General features: G+C 39.2%; 2 long non-coding RNA genes across 3 annotated transcripts; both read left to right on the top strand.

Annotated features, from left to right (window-relative positions):
- The first annotated feature begins 14001 nt into the window (after positions 1-14001).
- On the top strand, positions 14002-15306 carry LOC133391507 (uncharacterized). 2 transcript variants are annotated; one of them, XR_009765009.1, is made up of 3 exons: positions 14002-14790; positions 14851-14954; positions 15033-15306. It is a non-coding gene; the product is annotated as an uncharacterized LOC133391507 (long non-coding RNA). The 2 variants fall into 2 exon arrangements; XR_009765010.1 differs by having other exon boundaries at positions 14857-14954.
- A 2095-nt stretch (positions 15307-17401) lies between these two features.
- On the top strand, positions 17402-18426 carry LOC133391542 (uncharacterized). The gene is made up of 4 exons (XR_009765032.1): positions 17402-17477; positions 18078-18183; positions 18240-18296; positions 18358-18426. It is a non-coding gene; the product is annotated as an uncharacterized LOC133391542 (long non-coding RNA).
- The last annotated feature ends 3162 nt before the right edge of the window (positions 18427-21588 follow it).

Genomic DNA, 21588 nt, shown 5'->3' on the forward strand with positions numbered 1-21588 from the left:
ATCAAGACATGGTAGCATTGTATTAGTTGAAGAAACCCATTTCTTTAAAAAAAAAATAGAGCGATAGAGATGATTGTGACAATATTCCTATAATTATCTTCGCAGAGTTATTATTATTATTAGTTTTGTGGGGTGGCCCGGTGGTATATTCGAAAGCTGCGTCGGCTCCTACAACGCCGAACGGAATCGATTTCCTGGACCGTTCTCCTGTCCTGACGGACTGACTATCCTGCTGCGTGATACTAATAAGTCACAAATAAAAATGAAGAAGATTCTCATAATATCTCGTATCTCATAATAACGAAATTCACTTAAAATTGTCTAAATTCTTGTGGTTGGCGTGAATTTTGCGGATAACTAGAACAAATAGCTTTTTTAAACTAATAAATGAATCCCTGCCTTGATTTTAGACCTTCTCAAACTCGATACCTTTTTCCATTCCTCTACCATGTTGTTTTTGATCTCCCAAGATGTGACTGTTAACTCGTTGTCGTCGTCGTTTCGTCATGTCCACACGATAACGTATATGCGTTAATTATGTCCAAATTTATATACCAGAGATCTCATTCAGAAAAAGAGCTCCAAACGCAAGACTAACTGCCCTGCTATTTGGAGTTAATACTGAATCAGAGATAGCAAAAAGCTTTTTCGATAAACGGTACATAACACTGTTGTTATGTCAAATATAACCAAGAAATTAACTAAATATTTTGAATGGTATTGACCTGTTCGGGAGATGAAGAATAATACATTCCGTATTACCCTTCTGTCTACACTATGAGAACTTCTGCAGCGAACAAGTCGAGCCCCTATCAAAATCATATCGAGTTAAAGCTCGATGAGTTGAAAAGATCAATCGTTCAAACACGAAAGAAAAGATAGAGCTATTGTAGACATATGGCATATGTGTAATTATATTACCTCAAACTCTTCTTTGAATTGCCCTTTCAATGCTCGTAAATAATGGAATCGAAATACGATTTTACTTGATGATGTTGATGAAAATAGTGCTGATTTGATCATTTATATTTATTGGTACTCAAATTTACTGCAGCTTGAAGTAAGAGTTTATTTGTATCATCATAATTTAAATTAAAATTTGATATATATGTTAATTTGATAACTGTTACTACAACCGAGCTTACATAGATTACATTTAATAGATAACTATTTGTTGGGCCGTTCAGTGTACTTATGCAAATTTTCATTAGACAGTTTTGAAGACCATCGTACAAAGCACTCTAGAATATTTTCTTCCCAACTGCTATTTTTGATTGAAATGATAATCGAAAATCAATATCATAACTAATGAAAGTGTATAAAAAAGTCTGAACAATATAAATTTACCGATTCAAACGTTTCAAACCTTAAAAAAAATCAAAGCAGATTATCATGAATAATTTTCAGCATATTGTTTTCGTTATGGACTAACTATAAACATTTTTTTTAATTTTAGAGGGTATATTACTAGTGGCCCATCTATCTTTGCATAGTTATGTGGCACTTTGATAACAATTAGAAATCTGTAGAACTAACATGATTACGTAGATCGTTACGGCGAGAAGAATGCGAAGAATCTCCACTGAGTTACATTCACTTCGATGAGAACTGTAAGTATATAAAAATATTACAAAAAGCCAAGATTTTTTTGTTTTACGCAAATGCTATGAAATACCAAGTCTCCAGCGAAGATACTGTTTTTCTTTATAGTTACCATTCGTATATAAATCTTAAAGACAATGGCTTGGACAATGGACTAAATCTGATAAAGCTCTCGAAGCTCTATTTTGAGGAGATTAGTTTTAAGGTCTAATGTGGTCTAAAGAATAGACGCACTCAATGCCATTATCCCGAACGGATTTCGTCCAAACAGTCTTGACCATTAGTTGTAAGAATTCAAACAAAAACATGATGTTTGCCAAAAAAGTGCCATGCAATAAACATAGTTATTTTTTAAATAGCAAGTTATCTCTTTTTCGATATTTTTTGACAAATGTAGACCCCATTAAAGTTTATCTTTTACACACAATTGAGATGAACTATATTACAAAATACTCATAATTTACAAATGAATTGTAGCACCAAGCAAGAAAAAAGAACTTGTTATATATTTACAATAATGTATATATTGTAAGCGAATATAAATATAACTATGACATACTTAGCTCATTTCCGTTATATGAATTTAAAAAAATCCTAATCTTTCTTCTGGCAAACTGTTCAATAATTGCCTCTGTATCAATTTGATCCATCAAATCTTGTTCTATTTATAAAATAGCAAGATTGTTAAGCTTGGCTTCTCCCATCGAGTTACGTAAAAAGTTCTTAATTCGTTTTAAAACAGAAAAAGATCGTTCGCCAGAAGCATTAGAAATGGGAATCGTCAGAAATAATTTCAATAATGTTTCCATGTTTGGGAACGTACATGACATATCTTTAGCCACTTTGTACAATGCCTGAACGTCAACTTTAATGTTATTGTTACCTTCATTATTGTTGTCGGAATCTATTATTTTTAAATCGTCGTTTTCTTTGAGAAAAAGTATGAATTGCTCTAACTCTTCTTGCAACCCATGAACCTCAATGTCATTTTTGTACATTTCTGATAGAGCTTTAATCAATTTGGATCGATTTTCTGCCCACATATTCTAGTCATAAAAAACTCTGAATGGTTCTGGTGTGAATTTCAATGGGCTGAATGGTGTGAATTTATGTCCTTTGTGTAAGTTGCGCTTTTATATTATCGCATATGGCATAACATTTATTAACGATAAATCATCTCTGTCTGTAAATTGATGTTCATTTTCACGAGATTCATCAAAGAACAATTTTCGCTTTCGTGTTCGTTTTTCTTCGGTAAACAATGAAGACAAATTGGACAGCTCCTTAGCTCCTTCTTCAACCTTTGAAAAATCAGTTCGAAAGTTGTCTGTGAATTTAACCAAAGAGGTAATTAATGAAACACCTTTAAATAATTCACATTCAACAGTTTGAAGCGATTTACTTGTTGCGTTAATTCTTTTAAAAGTGTATTCCATATGATGGTCAACAACGCAATGTCAGGTTTTACCATCTGCTTGAGAAGTGAATTTGCCTCATCGACTGTAGCAGATTTTTCAACTACATCGTTACAAATATCTGACAATGCGTTTTGGATGTCCTTAAAACCAACATTTAATGCCGAAACTGCATCCGCTCTAGCTGACCATCTTGTGACAGAACATCTTTTCAGTAATACGGCTGATTGATGTTGACCCTTGTTTAAATTATCTAATAACACTTTCCATCGATGAGTTGATGAAGAAAAAAATGTATACAATTTTTGTATGAAACTGAAGTAATTAACGGTTTTTTTGCAATTTTCAGCAGCAAAATTAGCTACTAAATTTAAAGAGTGATTCGCGCACGGTATGAACACGGCACTTGGGCTGTGTTGTTTAATGCGAGCTTGTAAGCCCATATACTTGCCCGACATATTTGATGCATTATCAAATGATTGACCCCGACAGTGTGCAATATTTAATCCCAATTTTTCTAATTTTTCAAGAACTTCTTGTTCCAGATAGGAAGCGTTATGCCTATCTATCGGAATAAAGCCCAAAAATCATTCGAAAATTTTCTCAGAAAAAGAAACATATCTTATAACAAACGTTAGTTGATCGATATGAGCTATATCGGGAGTGGAATCTACTATAATGTTGTAATAAATAGCTGACTTAATATCGTCTACTATTTTGCTTTTAATTTTATCACTAATTATCTAAAAATTCATCACAAATAGTATTTGAGAAATAATTTACATTCCCGCGACCTTGAAAGCTGTGTTTTTCTAAATGTAATTTCAAAAAATCATCATACTCACTTAAGTACTCAAGACAAGAGAGATAATTTCCCTTTCGGTTGCTTTGCTCACTTTCATCATGTCCCCTGAAAGCTATCCCTAAGCGGCCTAACAATTTTATAGTGCTGACTACTCGCCTTAGCACTTCTCTCCAGTACTTTTATTCTTTCTCCATTTCTAGAATAACAATACAATACACAATACAATACAATACAGAAAACAATACACAAGGATAGCAATATACACAATTCGTTGTTTCTGAATACACGAGCCATGTTCTCTCTTCTACATTTCCATTTTTCTTTTTTCTATAAAAATGATCATTGATCAGTCTCCTATAATATTCACTGTTATTATCTTTGTAAAGTTTTTTTTAATTTTGTATGCTACCAAAATTGGATGGTTTGTTTTTTACTACATAGTCAACAAACTCATCTGTGAAGGGGCGTCTCCAAAGCGCGATGTCTTTACGGTTAGTGTACGAATCACGATGCTATTGGTTCTATAGCCTGTTGAAGCTCAGAAAGTTCAGTTATTGCCGGAATATTATTTTCTTTATCATCTTTAGAATGAGATGCAGAAGGCTCGTCCGTGCATCGTCTTGTTGTTCTCATTTTTTACAAAGCAATAGTTTTAATTATGTTCATTATGTGCAAACATTTGCATATGTGTTCCATAAGCGAGCGCTACATATCTGGTTGGAAGAATGGTAATAAAATGTTTCTTGGCTTTTTGTAATATTTTTATATTCTTAGCATGTAAGCAAATAAGAAAAACGAATTTACGACAAAGTGATAATACCAAGGATAAGGTTTCCACAGGTTCACCATGACAAATGCCACAAGACCGGACGTGAATCGATTCTTGACTATCCGTACGAAACCAGAACTGACTATCCTGCTTCTCTTACCATAAATTATCAAAAGCCTTTAACAAGCCATTGCGGTTAACCCGATCCAAATGTAAGTTAAAACCCGTGCGATCATGATCAAATACATTATTTGTTGCACTGGTCAATCGGGCAAAAATTTGGCCCGTTCCTATTATTGCAGGTAGCTATTGTAGTGTGGCGACGGGAAAACACCTAATCAACAATTCAAATGTCGGATCAGAAAGCAGAAAACAAATATTCGATAATACAGCGTGCATCATAGAAACTATATTCGTATTTTAATTCGAATAAATAAATGAAAAAAAATATATCTACACAGAGCAAGTGATTTGTTTCCTTAACATAATCCGACATTTAACAAGTTCGAAAGAAACGTTGTAATTGTTTTACATGTCTTTTATTTAATTATACTGTTGATTATAAATTATCTTCCCAATCAAGACTTTTCAGATGACGAAACGGTTCCAGAAGTGCCGCAAGGCCAATCTACGACATCAAGCACTGGCGGAACAAGTGCTGAAAACGTCGCGGATGATGCTGAAAACGACCACGGGGAAAATTATCCGAACGGGGAGGACAGCGACGATATTTATCACGGCGCTTCCGATGAGAATTACTCTTATGAGATCTTTGACCATCTAAGTTTGTTGGATTGTCTTAGATTCTTTGCAATTAAGAGTCAGCTCCCTCGTTCGGTGGTCAATATGCTACTGGCGATCCTACGGAAGAAGGTAGATGCCACTCTTCCAAAAGATAGCCGGACTTTGGTGCGAACACCTCCCCGTGCTGCTGGCAGCATTTATAAAATCGGGGGAGGTGACTTTTGGTACGGAGGATTATCGCCAGTCCTGACCAAGTATTTTGAGTAAGTATATTATGTTTTGAGTTATGTTTCAATTGCTACAAAACATCCTTTATATTATTATTTATAGAAACATCGAACCCCGAGACGATCCTTTTAAGCTAGACGTATCGGTCGACGGGCTACCGCTACATAAGGGTGGGCCGACCCAGGTCTGGCCTATTCTGGTAAAAGCGGTAGACTTGCCTAAGCTTCCACTCATGTTGATGGCCACATATAGTGGCCATACAAAGCCGGTAAGTGTGGAAGAATTTTTGCGGTCGCTAGTGATTTTAATATCATTCAGCGAGGAGGCTTGACCATCGGCGATAAAACGTTGCATTTTCGTGAACGCAATTTTATCGCTGATACACCGGATCGAGCGTTCATTTTAGGTAACGAAATAAATAACATTATCGTAAACCTTTTAGCTAAATACAATATATATTTTATTTTCAGCAACGACGAACCACAACGGTTACGACAGTTGTTTAAAGTGCACTTGCCATGGCGAGTGGTGTGAAGAGGGATTTTTTTTTGATTCCGTCGATGCTCCCCTTCGTACGGACGAAGGGTTTTGTGGTAGAGTCATATTGAACCATCAACAGGAGTGGCGTACACCTTTAGAAGAATTAGACAATTTTGATTTAGTCGATAGCGCTCCCACGTCAGAGGGTGAACACCTGTGTGACGAGGGGTGTACACATTTTATGCAACGGGGATTTATCTTCGGCAAATTTCCCCGTGATAAAAAGTGGACACCTCTCCAAATGGAGGCTGCGACTAAATTTTTAATGCAGACGAAGCTTCCTACTGAGATCCATCGATCATTTCGGCCTCTCAGATATCACGCCTTTTGGAAAGCTACCGAGTGGCGTCGCTATCTACATTATGCATCAGTTGTGGTTCTGAAGGACCTGGTTGATCCAGTCGCCTATGGTCACTTCCTGCTCTACTTTAGTGCTGTGACAATTTTTTCGACCAAATTTCATCAGCACTTGTGACTCCGTGCTCGATATTATCTTCGCATAATTGTGAAGAAATTCGGCCAGGTCTAAAATATTTAACAAGCAACGTCCACCTTCTCGTTCACATTTATAAAGATGTTGAGAAATTTGGAGCGCTCGACGATTTTTCGGCCTACGCAACAGAACATTTTTTGCAAAATTTTCCACGCTGGGTCCGAGCGGGCACGAAATGTGTGGAGCAAATTGCAAACAGATCAAGCGATCTAATGAGCCTTGATCTGGTTGCTATCCCGCCAGCTCCACAGTATCCGATGTTGAAGGCAAATGGTGTCGGTCTTCATGTGACCGCTGATTTTGTCTTGCTGCCAAAATTTCAAGACCAATGGTTTTTGACCAAGGACAATGGCATAGTAAAATTTTTGAATGCGAAAACATCACGCTCGCACGATATCACCGTAGTTGGGATCCGGTTTTTAACCATGGCCGCGCTTTACGAGATCTCAGCAGAAGGCGGTGTTATTGCACCAATGTCTTCTGCTGAGGTCCACGTTTACCAAACGATGGAAAACGCGCCGGCTGTGGTGATGGAGGTTCCATGGACTGCAATCAGATGCAAAATGGTTGCGGTGAAGCAACCCACTCGTCCTCTTAATATCCCTCCCATTGATCCTTCGCCGAACTCAACAACTCCTTCCGCCACAGCTTTTTTTCATCTTCTCCACACCTTTATTCCTGATTAATTTCCTCCCTTCAATAGAAAAAATTTGCCTCCTCGACACCCTCGAAGACGACGTGTGGTTGCACATGGTAAGTAAAAAATTCATGAAATTGCAAGAATTTTTGATGAAATTGTAATGAAATTTTAAGAATTTGGTCTAATTTTTCCTCTTGTTACAGGTAAACTTCCATCGAAACTCCGGATAATTCGTGCCCATCCATCTGTGATATGGACGGGAAGGTGGACAAAGCGAACATTAAGGTTGGGGGGGGGGGGGACCTTTTTAACAGCACTACGGGCAATGTTAGGACATGTTTGCCGTGCTGGACACTGCGTATCCGTATCAGGCCTCCTCCAGGCCAGCTGCCTTTTCCCCATGGTTAATGGAACAAAGCGGGTTGGGGTTTTGTGTGTGTGTGTGTTTTTTTTTTTTGGCACAATCAAATATAAATTGTGCTTTTTTCTGTTGGCCTGTTATATGAAAGGCAGGCAATGGTGCATGCGGCTGAAATGGCACCTAGTTTTTACTTTCCTTTTTTAACTATCTTGAATTTTTTATAGGTTAGTTTAAGTTAAGGTTGAATTTTCTTTTCTTTAGGTTGAGTAAGTAGGTTTAAGATGTAATTTTACGTTTACATTTAAACTTACTTAGAACTTTTTAGTAGTAGTGGTAGTCTTAACGATACCATTGTAGTGTGAATTTAGATTTGATTGATTGAACTATTTGTATACCTCTAGTACCATAGTTGGTTGCCAGTGAAAAGGATTTTTTTCTTCTATTTGGCGGAACGATCAGCACGTTCCGTTTATTGTATATGGCATAGCTACGGCTTACGAGGCTTATAAAGTACCACGCAGTAGTGATGGGCAAAACGGATCCGAAGCCGGAGCCGGCTCCGACCGGCTCGAGGTAATTTCGGAGCCGGCTCCGCACCAACGGCTCCGGAGCCGGCTCCGCTCCGACGGCTCCGGAGCCGGCTCCGCTCCGATGGTTCCAGAGCCGGCTCCGCACCAAGGGGCTTCCGAGCCGGCTCCGCACCAACGGCTCCGGAGCCGGTTTTAACACAAAGGACCAAAAGAACTTTTTCAATGAAGTTTCAATCGAGGAAATCCGTAAATAACGGAGTAGGTCATGTTTAAAAGAATTTATCAAAAAAAATATCGATTAGATTTGAATATTGTTAAGAAAGACGAGACTAACGAATGCTACACAACGTCATGCATGTCAATACTGCTATCGTATCGTGTGTTAGCTTCCACACGTGCGAGAATATATATTCACTAGTTAAGGCCCGGTAAAATCTACCGGATGTCCTCAAATTAAGAATTATTTTCAAACACTACACGTTCAGTGGCAACAACCATAACTCAAAGACCTATTTGTTCTTATGCGTTACACCACAAATGTGTTAACCTTGTAACTTCTTGGAAAGTTACTGTACTTTGCAGGAACGTTAAATATCGTTGAGGCTACTTTTGAGCCAAGTCACGCAATTTTTTATTTTCGAACTGATACGTTCCATGCCTCTGTTGACACAAATGTATAATTTTTTGATTATTATTTTTTAGTTATCGGCGTGATTTTATGGAAAGCATAGCTAAATAGTAACCTCAACAACGCGATCATTGAATAACGTATTGATGTGCAGTGGATTAAAACATATAGGATGCCGCTAATACATACACAACATGTTTAGATCCAATCCCAATTGCGTACTTAAAAACATACAATTTTTGAAATGTTCACTTCTGCTTCAATCCATTTTGTGTTTTTTGTGCCCATAGATGTAAGATTGAACTATAAAAATATGATATTGCACGTGGTTCGAATTCCATTTCTACTCTTCTACTTTTTTCGACTTATGTTTCATACGTTAGGTAATAAGTAATCGAGGCTTAGAACATTTTAAATGTAAATTTTCCCGGTCTTAAATTTCAAAAAGGTCATTTCCAAAAACGCCGTCAAAATTTTATTTTATTATCCTGAAACTGGTTTTGAAGTATTGAATGGAATTGGTATTTGTGTATGAGACAATTGTTATTGTTGCGCCAAATATCAAATTTCAACAGTGAACATATCCCCTCAAATAACCATTCCAAATGTGTAGTTCTAATATTCCAATCTATACTGTTATAGAAAAGAATGGTTCAACACTGTTATAGCCTTTCCAGATCAATTAACAAAGTTCACGTTTACTTGCAAACTACTTTATTCACTCTTGACGACTCACATTTTTCAAATTTTGCTTCTAATTTGACGTGTCCTTGATTATAACGTGGTTGTTCTTAATCAACACCATAGTACGGTTATAGCATCACATGGTAGATATCGCCATCACTCTTGATAGATACAGTCAGAATCTTTTCGGCCTTCTTGGGCACGTTACAGTGAGCATAGTTTCATTGTCAATCATTCTGCAGTTGATGCTGATCCGGCTAAATGCAGTGCGCACGGTTGTCTCACCTAACGCGCAGTATGTTACAGTCATGTTGCACAATGAACCATCTCTCCCTTTAGTGCTTTGTTCCGGAAGGACATCCTGAAAGAAGTAGTTCTTCCCGCCCGCGAGCAAATAGTTACAAATTCAATTTTAACTTTCAAGCCATCAACATCCGCCGCTTTCTTGCTCGGAATTTCAGCAAGGCTTTTTAGCATATGGCCGCTTAGGGTCTCTCGGCTACATCTGTCTCTTATTGTCATGCGTTGTCCTTGTCCCGACTCAGCCAATATTGCGGAGTAGTAGATTTGAGGGAGTAGTAGATTTGGAGCGGTCCCGTGGTACGTGGTCGTCAACTCGAACGACTCAATTACATGCCCGTCACGGGTTCAAGCCCATGGACCGTCCCCCCGTAGCAAGGATTGACTATCCGGCTTCGTGATAATGAATTAAGTCTCGAAAGCCTATACAGGCCAGCATGTCCGCATAGCACGTTACGCCAAATAGAAGAAGATTTGAGGGAGTGTACATGTTCGACTTCCTGGGTTTTACAGGATATTCTGTACCACACTTATCTGCCGATGACGACGGTGTAGCTAGTATTCGAGGTGCTTAAGCACCAATAATGAGTATGGTTGGCTTTATTAATGATTGAATGAATTGGAATATCAACCATTTCACAATTAGGCTAATTTGGATAGTTTTCAAACATGTTTTTTTTATATTGCCTTGAATATCTTGATTAATAATGGGAAGGGGTATGAGATGGGACACTTTATCATCAGGTGGCTAATTTGCAACTTCAATTATTAAAAAAAATCATTATATCCAATGCCATGTGATTTCGAATCGGTTTGTGTAAACAAAAAGTCTAAGTAACCATTGCACTCATTACTTGCGGGCTAGCAGTGGTGCATGGAGCAAGTCCTTTCGCAGCAACGCGCGTTGCTAAGAGAGCTCTGCTCTCACCGCTTTCTTTCTCTCTCGCTGAATGTTTACTCTCACGTCATTGCGGCGATTTTCGATTTTACACCTGTTTCCATCTACGTTCGAACCTCGTGCCATTTGCATTGAATCGCAAACCGCTTGCTTCGAATCGGATGCCACTACGATCGAATGCGTGCAACCATGGTTGAATCGCGTTCCACTACTGTCGAATCGCGTTCCACTTTGGTCGAATCATATGCCACTACGATCGAATCGTGTGCCGCAACCATTGGATTTCTGAAAGCAAGAGCATAGTAAACTGTTTGTTTACGTTTGATAGCTGTTTCTTTCTTCGCCGACGGCATTTAGTTTGTAAAATACTAATACACCTGTTTCCATCTACGTTCGAATCTCGTGCCGTTTGCATCGAATCGCAAACCGCCTGCTTCGAATCACATGCCACTACGATCGAATGCGTGCACCCATGGTTGAATCGCGTGCCAGTACGGTTGAATCGCATTCCACTATGGTCGAATCATATGCCACTACGATCGAATCGTGTGCCGCTACCATTGGATTTCTGAAAGCAAGAGCATAGTAAACTGTTTGTTTACGTTTGAAAGCTGTTTCCTTCTTCGCCGACGGCATTTCATTTGTAAAATACTAATAAATGGGATTTATTCTCTGATTATAGGTAAACCCCACGAATATTGGTTGAAACCAAGGATTTTACCATCAACAACGAACACCGAATATTAGTTGAACACAAGGATTTTACCATCAACAAGGGACCACGATATTCGTCGATAACAAGGATTTTACGTGTAATCAGTGAATAACTGCCTTTTATTAGCACTATTTTACAAACGAAATGCCGTTGGCGAAGAAAGATATAGCTTGCAAACGTAAACAAACAGTTCACTATGCTCTTGCTTTCAGAAATCCAATGGTAGCGGCATACGATTCGATCGTAGTGGCATATGATTCGACCATAGTGGAACGCGATTCAACCGTACTGGCACGCGATTCAACCATGGGTGCACGCATTCGATCGTAGTGGCATGTGATTCGAAGCAGGCGGTTTGCGATTCGATGCAAACGGCACGAGATTCGAACGTAGATGGAAACAGGTGTAAAAGGGAATTCTCTGATTATAGGTAAATCACGAATATTGGTTTAAACCACGGATTTTACCATCAACAACGAACACTGAATATTAGTTGAAAAGAAGGATTTTACCATCAACAAAGGACCATGGTTTGAACCAATATTCGTGATTTACCTATAATCAGAGAATTCGCTTTTATTGGTATTTTACAAACTAAATGCTGTCTGCGAAGAAAGAAACAGCTATCAAACGTAAACAAACAGTTTACTATGCTCTTGCTTTCAGAAATCCAATGGTTGCGGCACACGATTCGATCGTAGTGGCATATGATTCGACCAAAGTGGAACGCGATTCGACAGTAGTGGAACGAGATTCAACCATGGTTGCACGCATTCGATCGTAGTGGCATCCGATTCGAAGCAAGCGGTTTGCGATTCGATGCAAATGGCACGAGATTCGAACGTAGATGAAAACAGGTGTATATATAGTGAGATTTTTCAGTACGCTATCATACAATGATGTCTCTATTGAACCGTTAGTGCGGAGCCGTTGGTCCGGAGCTGTGGTTGCGGAGTCGGCTCCGGAGCCGTCGGAGCAGAGCCGGCTCCGGAGCCGTTGGTGTGGAGCCGGCTCCGGAGCCGTTGGTGCGGAGCCGGCTCCGGAGCCGTCGGAGCGGAGCCGGCTCCGGGAAAAAGTCGGAGCCGGCTCCGGAGCCGTTGGTGCGCTCCGAAACTCCCATCACTACCACGCAGCATGATAGTCAGTCTTTGCTACGAGTAGGTCAGTCCATACGGGGCTTGAATCATAGAATGATGTGTTGTAAAATATTGCCAGTGAATTCGTTTTGCTATTTACTTCAGCACCATGTTTTTTTTTTTTTTTGGTAAACATACCTTTCCACGTCATCTCAATTCATTCATTTTTACTTAGCCATGACAAAGAACCATAGTTTCGTCGAAGTAAGGTTTTAACCTTACTCAATTGGTATAACATATAGTCACACAGTCCATGGCTTAATGCACCAGACGACAGCGGTCTCCAGTGAGAAGCGACCGTGGGACCAGACGACAGCGGTCTCCAGTGACAATCGACCGTGGGACCAGACGACAGCGGTCTCCAGTTGCAAGTCAGCGCAACGCGGCTCCCGCAGGCCACCTGGGCTTGAAGCGTGTTTACGGGCAGTTGTAATTTGGAGTTAGAATAAACAGGTTCTCTCTACTTGGACTCATTATTATATATAACATAAAATATGAAACAATACACACAAAACTTAGGAATTCTCTTGCGTAGATCAAACTAGAGAGCATTTAGTTATGTAAAGTTGATTACTACACACGGATGGCTGATGATAAAGCTTTTCATAGGAAGTATATATTGTGCAATTTGAGCACAAAATATAACCAATTGCATTTCATATAATGTGCATATAACTTAAATGGCTAATTGCCCTGAGGCCAGGATATGTAACATAACAAAGCCTCAGTTATAATACAATGTACCCAACATCAACTTCTGCGTTGAACCGTGTTAATCGACATAACAATAGTAAAAATAGCAATGTAGATTATAAAAACTGTTTTGAACATCACATCTGCAAACGACGTTAGCAAACAGGCAAGGCAAACACTTGACAAAAAGGTAAGTTAATTGGTACGATATGATTGTTACCATTTCTAACGTTATTATTTGAAATTTACAGAACACAAAATGCACAGGCACAATGCTACCGTCAGACACACTAAACGGTTTACATAAATTCAACAACAAGATGGCATACTATATGGTGGAACCACACAAGCAGGACTTCCGCTTCGTTAAAAAATTGTATCAAGCGAACTCATCAAGGTAAGAATACTTTATATGTATTGGATTAAGACACTGCATTAGTGTACCATTCTATGGTAATAGTTTTAGTACAGTGTTGCTATTGGGTATAAAGTCATTTAACGTTAACATATTTTTACATTATTTTTTATTTGCATGTGTAAGCCAGAGCCGGACGAAAGCAATTATGTTGCAAAGACAAAAAGAGGAAGGCGAAGAAACACAACATTGACTAACGTACATCACACAGGTTGACCTAAGGAAAAAGAATGGTGGTATGTATTTATTCATTCTTTTTATTTCGCTTACGAACAAGGCTCTTTCGTATATTCTTGCATGCGAGACGGCTCTTTGCATTCCATACTTTTGATTTCAAACACAGTTTTGCGTTTTCCAACGTTACAGTTACTTCAGAAGTTCTACCAATGACATTGGGATCTTGGCACTAATTTTACCTCCGTCCAGCCAGCTGCACTTACATAAGAAAGTGGCACTAAATAGTTTTATTACTGCATCGTTCATTCGATTTTCTGGAGTAACAGAAGCAAGGGAATTAGATATTATTTTAGCAGTAGCGATAAAATTACTTTTATCGCTCAACAATCGTTCAAAATTGTCTAACGCTTCTTTGTTTTCAATTTCAGCCGGTCTTGGCGATTCATCGACAGTCTCTGTCGAAGAACTACTAGCACTACTAGCAGAGCAATTTGGACAGGTAAAGATACGGGACAGGTAGTTTTTTCTGTCCCTACCCAGTCCGCAAAAGCCGAAGTTTTGTATGGGATCGTGTTGTACACATATGGACCCACCCAAGTAGCAGAGCCGAAGTTGTTGAGAGATTTTGCTGTGTGCCAAAGCGAGAGGCCCTGTCTTCTCTCTCTAGATTTTGGACGGCAAACCGCCGCCCGTGCAGAGGTGTGTGCGTGTGACGAAAAATTATGGATGAAATACGGGGGAAGCGGGGTTTGAAGTCTTTCGTTCGTCACACACACATGCATTTACCAGCGGATATCGCTGGACCGAGTCTACCCATCCCTCTCGATCCACCATGATTTTTCTGCTATCGCGCTCATCCGGGTGTTAGGCATCCTCAGTCTGTCCAGAACTTTCCCTGTGGAAGGATGTACTGAAGTGAGGTGCGATTTCTTGTGCAACGTACTTTGCTCATTTACGTTTTGTGCCGTGTTCCTTCTTCCTCAGTTATGGAATGATTTATCCTAGCAAATTGTTGAGGTAAGTTTCTTGCTGTGTGCTAGTGCAGGTACATTCAACTAACCCTTGGCGTCTAAAAAGTTACAGGTGTGTGCGCTATTTATCAACGACTACCTGCTAGCCTCGTCAACAATCTTCAAAGTGAGCGACGGAAAGAAAACATTTTCCAGTATTAAAATATTAAGGTAAGTTTTGATCAAATCCTCTGCGCTAAACTCTCCATAGTGATACATACTACTTACATTCATTATTGCTTCATTCAGCCCCCGGTGAGGACGTCATTACTTAACAGAAGCCGGTTCAACACGCGCAGCTCCTGTTCATGACGTCATCACGAAACTGAAGCTAGCTGAACACGCGCAGCACGGATGGTACCCCGAGCGCAGTAGGAGGAAGGAAGAACGAGAGGAGAAAGAACGGTAAATTTGGAAGGGGGAAAGCGCTCTGCCGTCTACACAGCGGGAGTATGCCAAAACACTTGTGGGAAGGGAGAGGGATATTATTCAATAAACAGCATGCATGTGTGTGTAAAGCAAATGTGAACAGCCTCATCATTTCTATAAGCAATCCGAAAAAGGGGGTGGAGCAAACACATTGTATGCGTGAGCGGCTGAAGAAACCAGAACATTTAGATGTGTGCGTGACGGATGGTTCGAGCGCCTGTGGCGAAGCTCTCGACAAGACTGCAAACGAGAGCTTTGTGGAGAGCTTTGTAGGGAGCTCAGATTACACAGGCCGCCGTCGGTTTTTGCCTCCTTGGGCACTTACGTACCCATTTGCAGAAGAAGTGTAAATGTGGTTTCACGCACACATAGACACATTCCACCCCGCACGACAAAATCGAGCAGTTTTGTAGCTCGGATTTTCGATCGCTTTCCGCCAAAAGCGATCGAGAAAGCGAGCAGAAATGTCAGGGAAAACGCTTGGATTCCGATCGAAGAAATATCCTAAAATTTCAGTGCTGAAAATTGAAATATTTTGAAATATTTCACCTATAAATTTGCAACAATTTTGAATGCGAAATATTTCACAGCCACGGGTTGTGAAATATGTTTGCAGTTTGAGATTGAGAAGTTTTCGATCGCTTTGCGCAGCGGGACCCGAATGATCGCGTTCACACATACTATAACGCTCCGATTTCTTCTGCACCTCACGCATACAAATGTGTTTGCTCCACCCCCTTTTCGGATTGCTTATAGAAATGATGAGGCACACATGTTTACATTTGCTGTATGCACACATTCGCATGCGGTTTATTCCATCTTTTCCCCTCCCTTCCAACACGTGCTTTGGCATACTCACACTGTGTAGACGGCAGAACGGTCTCCCCCTTCCAAATTTACCGTTCTTCCTCCTCTCGATCTTTTTTCTTCTTACCGTGTCCGGGGTACCATCAGAGCTGCGCGCTGGCTTTAGTTTTTCCTCCTCTCGTTCTTATTTCCTCCTACCGCGCGCGGGGGCTGCGCGCGTTTCGACAGGTTCTTAGCGTAATCCAGTGCGTTGTTTTGTGGCTGAGTTGTGCTGAACGCTGTCGATAAAAGAAACCAATATTTAATGTATGTAGTACGTATTACTTTGGATAGTTGTACGTATATGATGAGAGCAACACTTACCTTAAAGGCCGGGCTACATTGATCGTACTCGCACGCGTAATTTTGATTTTCACTAGCGCATCTGGCGGCGGCTGACCGAAGCATTTTGCCAAACAATTTGGAGCCGCTCCAGAAAATACGTTAATTTTCCATGTTTTTTACTTAAATCGGAGGAGAAAAGTTTTGTAAAACGTAGATACACATGTCTTGCACGCATTGCATCCATTTTTGCAATGGAAAATGATGGAAAAACTACTTAATTTTGAGATCCGGCAGGTCCATTTCCTCGATGATCAAAAAAAGCTTCCACCAGCCGCCGCCAGATGCGCTAGTGAAAATCAAAATTACGCTTGCGAGTACGATCAATGTAGCCCGGCCTTAATATTTTAAAACTGGAAAACAATTTCCTTCTGTCACCCACTTTGAAGATTGTTGATGATGCCAAAAGGTAGGCGTTGATGAATGGCGCATGCACCTGTAACTTAGAAGCCGATAAGCATTAGTTGAATTAGTACATTGCAGCAAATATAAGATCAAGGAACTTACCTCAACAAGTTAGCTAGGATAAATCATTCCACAATGGAAGAAGAAACAACACTGCGCAAAACGTAAACAAGGAAAGTTGGGGACACAAGAAATCGCACATCACTCCCGCACATCCTTCCACAACGAAAGTTCTGGACAGACTGAGGATGCCTAACACCTGGAGGAGTGCGACAGCAGAACAATCATGGAAGAACGAGAGAGATGTGTATCGTTTTTCGTCACACGCACACACCTCTATTCGTGCGGCGGTTTGCTGTCCAAAATCTAGAGAGAGAAGACAGGGCATCTCGCTTTGGCACACAGAAAAATCTCTAAACAACTTCGGCTCTGCTACTTGGGAGTTTAAAAAAAATCTCCTTCCCCTCCGCGCGCCTGTTCGTTTGTGTTGGGGGTTTTTGTTGACAGCAGCACACGGTGTGTTTTGGTGATTTTGTTTGTGCGATATTGCTTGCAATTTGGTATTGGAGGAATTCTGTGTGATTGTGTGTATTGATTTTTAGTGGTGACGGATGATTCATTCCCGCGGGAACAGTTGTTGACCAGGCAGCGTGAAACTTTTTCTGTAAAGAGGTAAGTAAAGATTTTGGGTTATTTTGCAAAGCTAAGTGAGAAATGTTGCACTGGCGAACCATAGTGAAGGAAGGAGGCAGTGAATATGTCTGTTTCAAATCGAGTTTTAATGTAGTAGCAGCTGTTATTCGTTATTCGACTTCGATTTGAAAAAAATAAAACCAAAGCATTTGTTCACAAGCTGTAACGTGTGGTGAGTTTATATTTTAATTAAATGAAACAGTAGGCAAGTGTAATTTAATAGCTATGGTCCCGTGCTATAATCGTCAAATCTCACGATTGAACACATGCCCGGCGTGGGATTAAATCTAGAGTGAACCGTCCCCCTGTATTATGGACTAACTATTGAAAGGAATTGTGTGGACCATGTTTGATGCGTATTATGACATGTGTAACAGGTGATGTGGGCGAAGAAAATAGTGCAGATTATTATTATTATTTTTTTTAAAGAGTGTTCTTTAAAATAAGCAAATTCTAATAATTTGCTAAGCAGGCAGGAACACACTTGACGCTGGTACAACAATGCTAGAAAAAACAATACTAATATTGTGTGTAAAGGTTTGCGTTTTATAAAGATAATTTTATTTTCTGTTATTTCAGTGCGCAATGTCCGAAAACGTTTTCGTGGATATTCCAAATAATGAGCAAACATATAATGCTCCGGATTGTTTTGCTCCCAGATTACCTTTGGTTCGTTTGCCCAACGGTAAGTAACTGTGTAATGCATATAGTGAAACAAATAATAACTGTTCTATTTTACAGTGCCGAACTTACGCATCACACCGATTATTTTACCAAGTGAAAATCGACCAGCTAGCAGTAGGTAGCAAAACGTAGAATTCTGGCAACCTTCGCTAATTGTATTTTATTTCATTTTCAGCTTCTACAAAACTTGTTGCATGTAATGATGTTTATACTCCACATGATTTGAGACATATTTCAAACGATGGTAAAGATCTTTTTTGTACCATATTTTTAAAACATAATATTTGGGAATACATCAAGTACAACTCAATACATTTTTTTTCTTCATATCAGCATAAATGTTGCAAATGTAGTACGGACGAAGTAAATAAACAGAAACAACAGCTAGCTGTGAGCGAAGCATTGAATAACAAATTAGAAGAGGAATTAAAGTACAGTAGAACGTCGATTATCCGGGGGCGGATTAACCGGTGGGCGGCTTAACCGTGCGCATAAATGTGACAGCTGTTCAAACGTACAGCGAACATTTGCAGCTATAGTCAAGTGAGCAACCAGTTTTTTGTGCAGCTCTGTAGTGTCTAGTGGTATTTTCGAAATTCAGTTTTGTTCATGAACAGTTGTTAAACCTGTAGTTATTGATTAAAATAATATTCTACTAACGATTCATCGATTGATTGAAAGTGAATTAATCATAAAACTAGTGAATTTTATAATTGTTATATGAATTTAACATTTCTTGGACGATTATCCGTGCAAATCGATTAACCGGCATCCGTCCGGTCCCGAGCTGCCCGGATAATCGACGTTCTACTGTATTATAAAAATGCTCTAGAGCAAAAGTTAGAAATTGTTTTAAAAAATTCGGCCTATCAACGAGAAGCGTTCCAGGAGTTCGTTACTGTGAGTCGTCCAAGAGAAGGTCTTCTTCCCAAAACTAATTTTGAATTCGTTCCGATGCAAAACGATGAAGAGTTGCAAAATTTTGACAGTCAGTTAGGTACAGATACAGAGTACAAAGCAAAAGTCGTTCGTTATTTACAAAGACAAGTAGATTGATCAGATGTGCTGAATCGTCTGCATTCTTTAATAGTCTTGCTGTTTGGCAAAACATTTTTCTCTACATTTTGTTGGATGGGTAGTTATGATAAAAAATTCCGTAAAACGAATCCATGTCTCCGATCTCAAATCTAGTACATCATTTGAAAAAGTTAATGTTGATAACTATGATTTATCTTTATCACCCAATCAGAAAATCAAGCAAAAGCTATTGAATTGAAATCTATTTAGTAGGCAGTGTGCCGATTCGTAACAGTTTACAATTTCTTGGCTGTGGCATAATTAGTACCATTATGTGTATGTTACTACGTTACCTCATACTAAGTGGACTGATATGTTAAACGAACTAATGCATTCAATATGAACTGATGATGCGATGAATGTATATTAAGTATTGTTATTCGTTAAATTAGATAAAGCTTTTCAATGCGAAACATGTTTCTCAGAATTTGTAATGTAATGAACTAATACAAGTAGAATAGATAATATTGTTTTCTTGTTCACATTCATATTTATTGTTTTATATTTATTCTAAATCAATGTATGCACTATTGGAATAAACATAGTATCATTCGGAGTTGTTCCTTTGATACATACTAACTTACATTTAATAAAATCAGCATTTAATTCTAAACGATAATTTTCAAGGCTTTCAGTGTTCCCCTTAAATATAAATAACTCGCTAGAATCAAATGGCTCGCTAAATGCTAATCCTTTTACTGCGAGCTTTTGGCCGCTTATGGACAGTCTACCACCGGCAACCGTTTCCGTATTTGTTGATTTAAATTTTATTATGCAGCAGTCCTTCGTAAGAAACCAACAATTTTTATCATTGTTCTGCAAATTGAAATTTTCTCGGACATGAACAGTCGTTATTTTTCCTTTGGTGCAGATTGTAGGATATTTTACATTGCTACTTTCCTTTGGCATTCCGAATTCATCCAACTTTGAAAGTCTGTTGATGGCCTGCTTAAGATTCTTCCATCCACTACGAAGTAAATTTTTCAGGTATTGGAGCATGTTTTCGAATGGATAAGTAAAAATTTCTGACAAGGGTCCAAAACGAACAACGTCTTCAAATACGTGCTGCAAATTGTGGATGTTGCTCGTCATATATCGCTCGTTATAGACTGTATGGAAATCCGCTACGAATTTATCCAGCAGTTGTCCAGCGAGAGGCCATTTTTGCTTGTAGACTCTTTTAGATAGAATTGTTATAGCACAAAACAGCAGCAAGAAATGTTTGTATACATTTTGTGGTAGATGATCTTTCAGTACTGCGATCGCCGGATAGTGGAGAAAAAATGCACACTCAGATGCTTTCCAGTACTTGATGTCCTTTTAGGACGCTGCTTTCGATGCACTTCTGATGGTTGCCGAATCTTGTACAATGCTTTATCTATCAACTCAATTTGTTGTTTGTTCCAAGATTTTATGCCCAACTTGCCGTCTCGCCATCCCAAAAGTAAACGCTTCATGATCCCGAGGTCGATGAGATGCAACCGATCTGCCACAATGATATCACGTATCATGTCGAATTGTGCCAGTTGCAAAAGGGGAGTCGGTATGATTCGGTGCCCAGGGTAATTATCGGCTCTGAAGCCTTCATCAGTTTTTTTAGGTGGTTTGATCCCACAAAATACCGTTGTTTTAGACTCCTTGTTGAATACTCCATTGTTAGTGCATTTCATACAAGATGCGTATCCAGTATGTCTTTTAACGCCTGAGAATAATTAAAAGTAAAATAAAATATAAATAATTTTGCTGGTCGTTTATATCAGCTGTGTCAAACTCATTTCATCAGAGGGCCGCAAGTACAAATTTTCAGTGATTCGCGGGCCGCAAAGTTGGGATAGAAAATATACCCCAATATTTTTGTAAAATACTTTTTTTACATTTTTATTGTTAAACAAATTGACTTTTTGTGTACTCCTCGCTTCTTATCTGGAATCGTTTGTTATGTACAAATTCGCGATGTTATTTTTATATGTGCTATTTTTTACATGAGAAAATTTTTTTAATGTACTTTCAACGTTATTATTAAAATAGGACATTTTACATTACTCGCGTTCTCTTACGGCAGTTCGGCTAGAAAATATCTGTTAAACACACTTTTTCACTGAAGTAGGAGAAGTCTAACAGCCTGTAGTGAATCTTTTTCAAGCAATCCGAGTTATCCATCACTGGATGAATAACAAAAATATTTATGGCAAAATGTCGCGCGACATGCATGCTTGAAATCGATGCTTGTTAACATTTTATTTCAAGCATCGGAAGTGTCCCAGCGTGAGCGCTGAGCGCACCTCCCCTCATTCTCAATGCCGCGTTTTTGGTTAATCCTCGCTCCCAC

Source organism: Anopheles gambiae, chromosome 2 (assembly GCF_943734735.2).
Source record: "Anopheles gambiae chromosome 2, idAnoGambNW_F1_1, whole genome shotgun sequence".
NCBI lineage: Eukaryota > Metazoa > Arthropoda > Insecta > Diptera > Culicidae > Anopheles > Anopheles gambiae.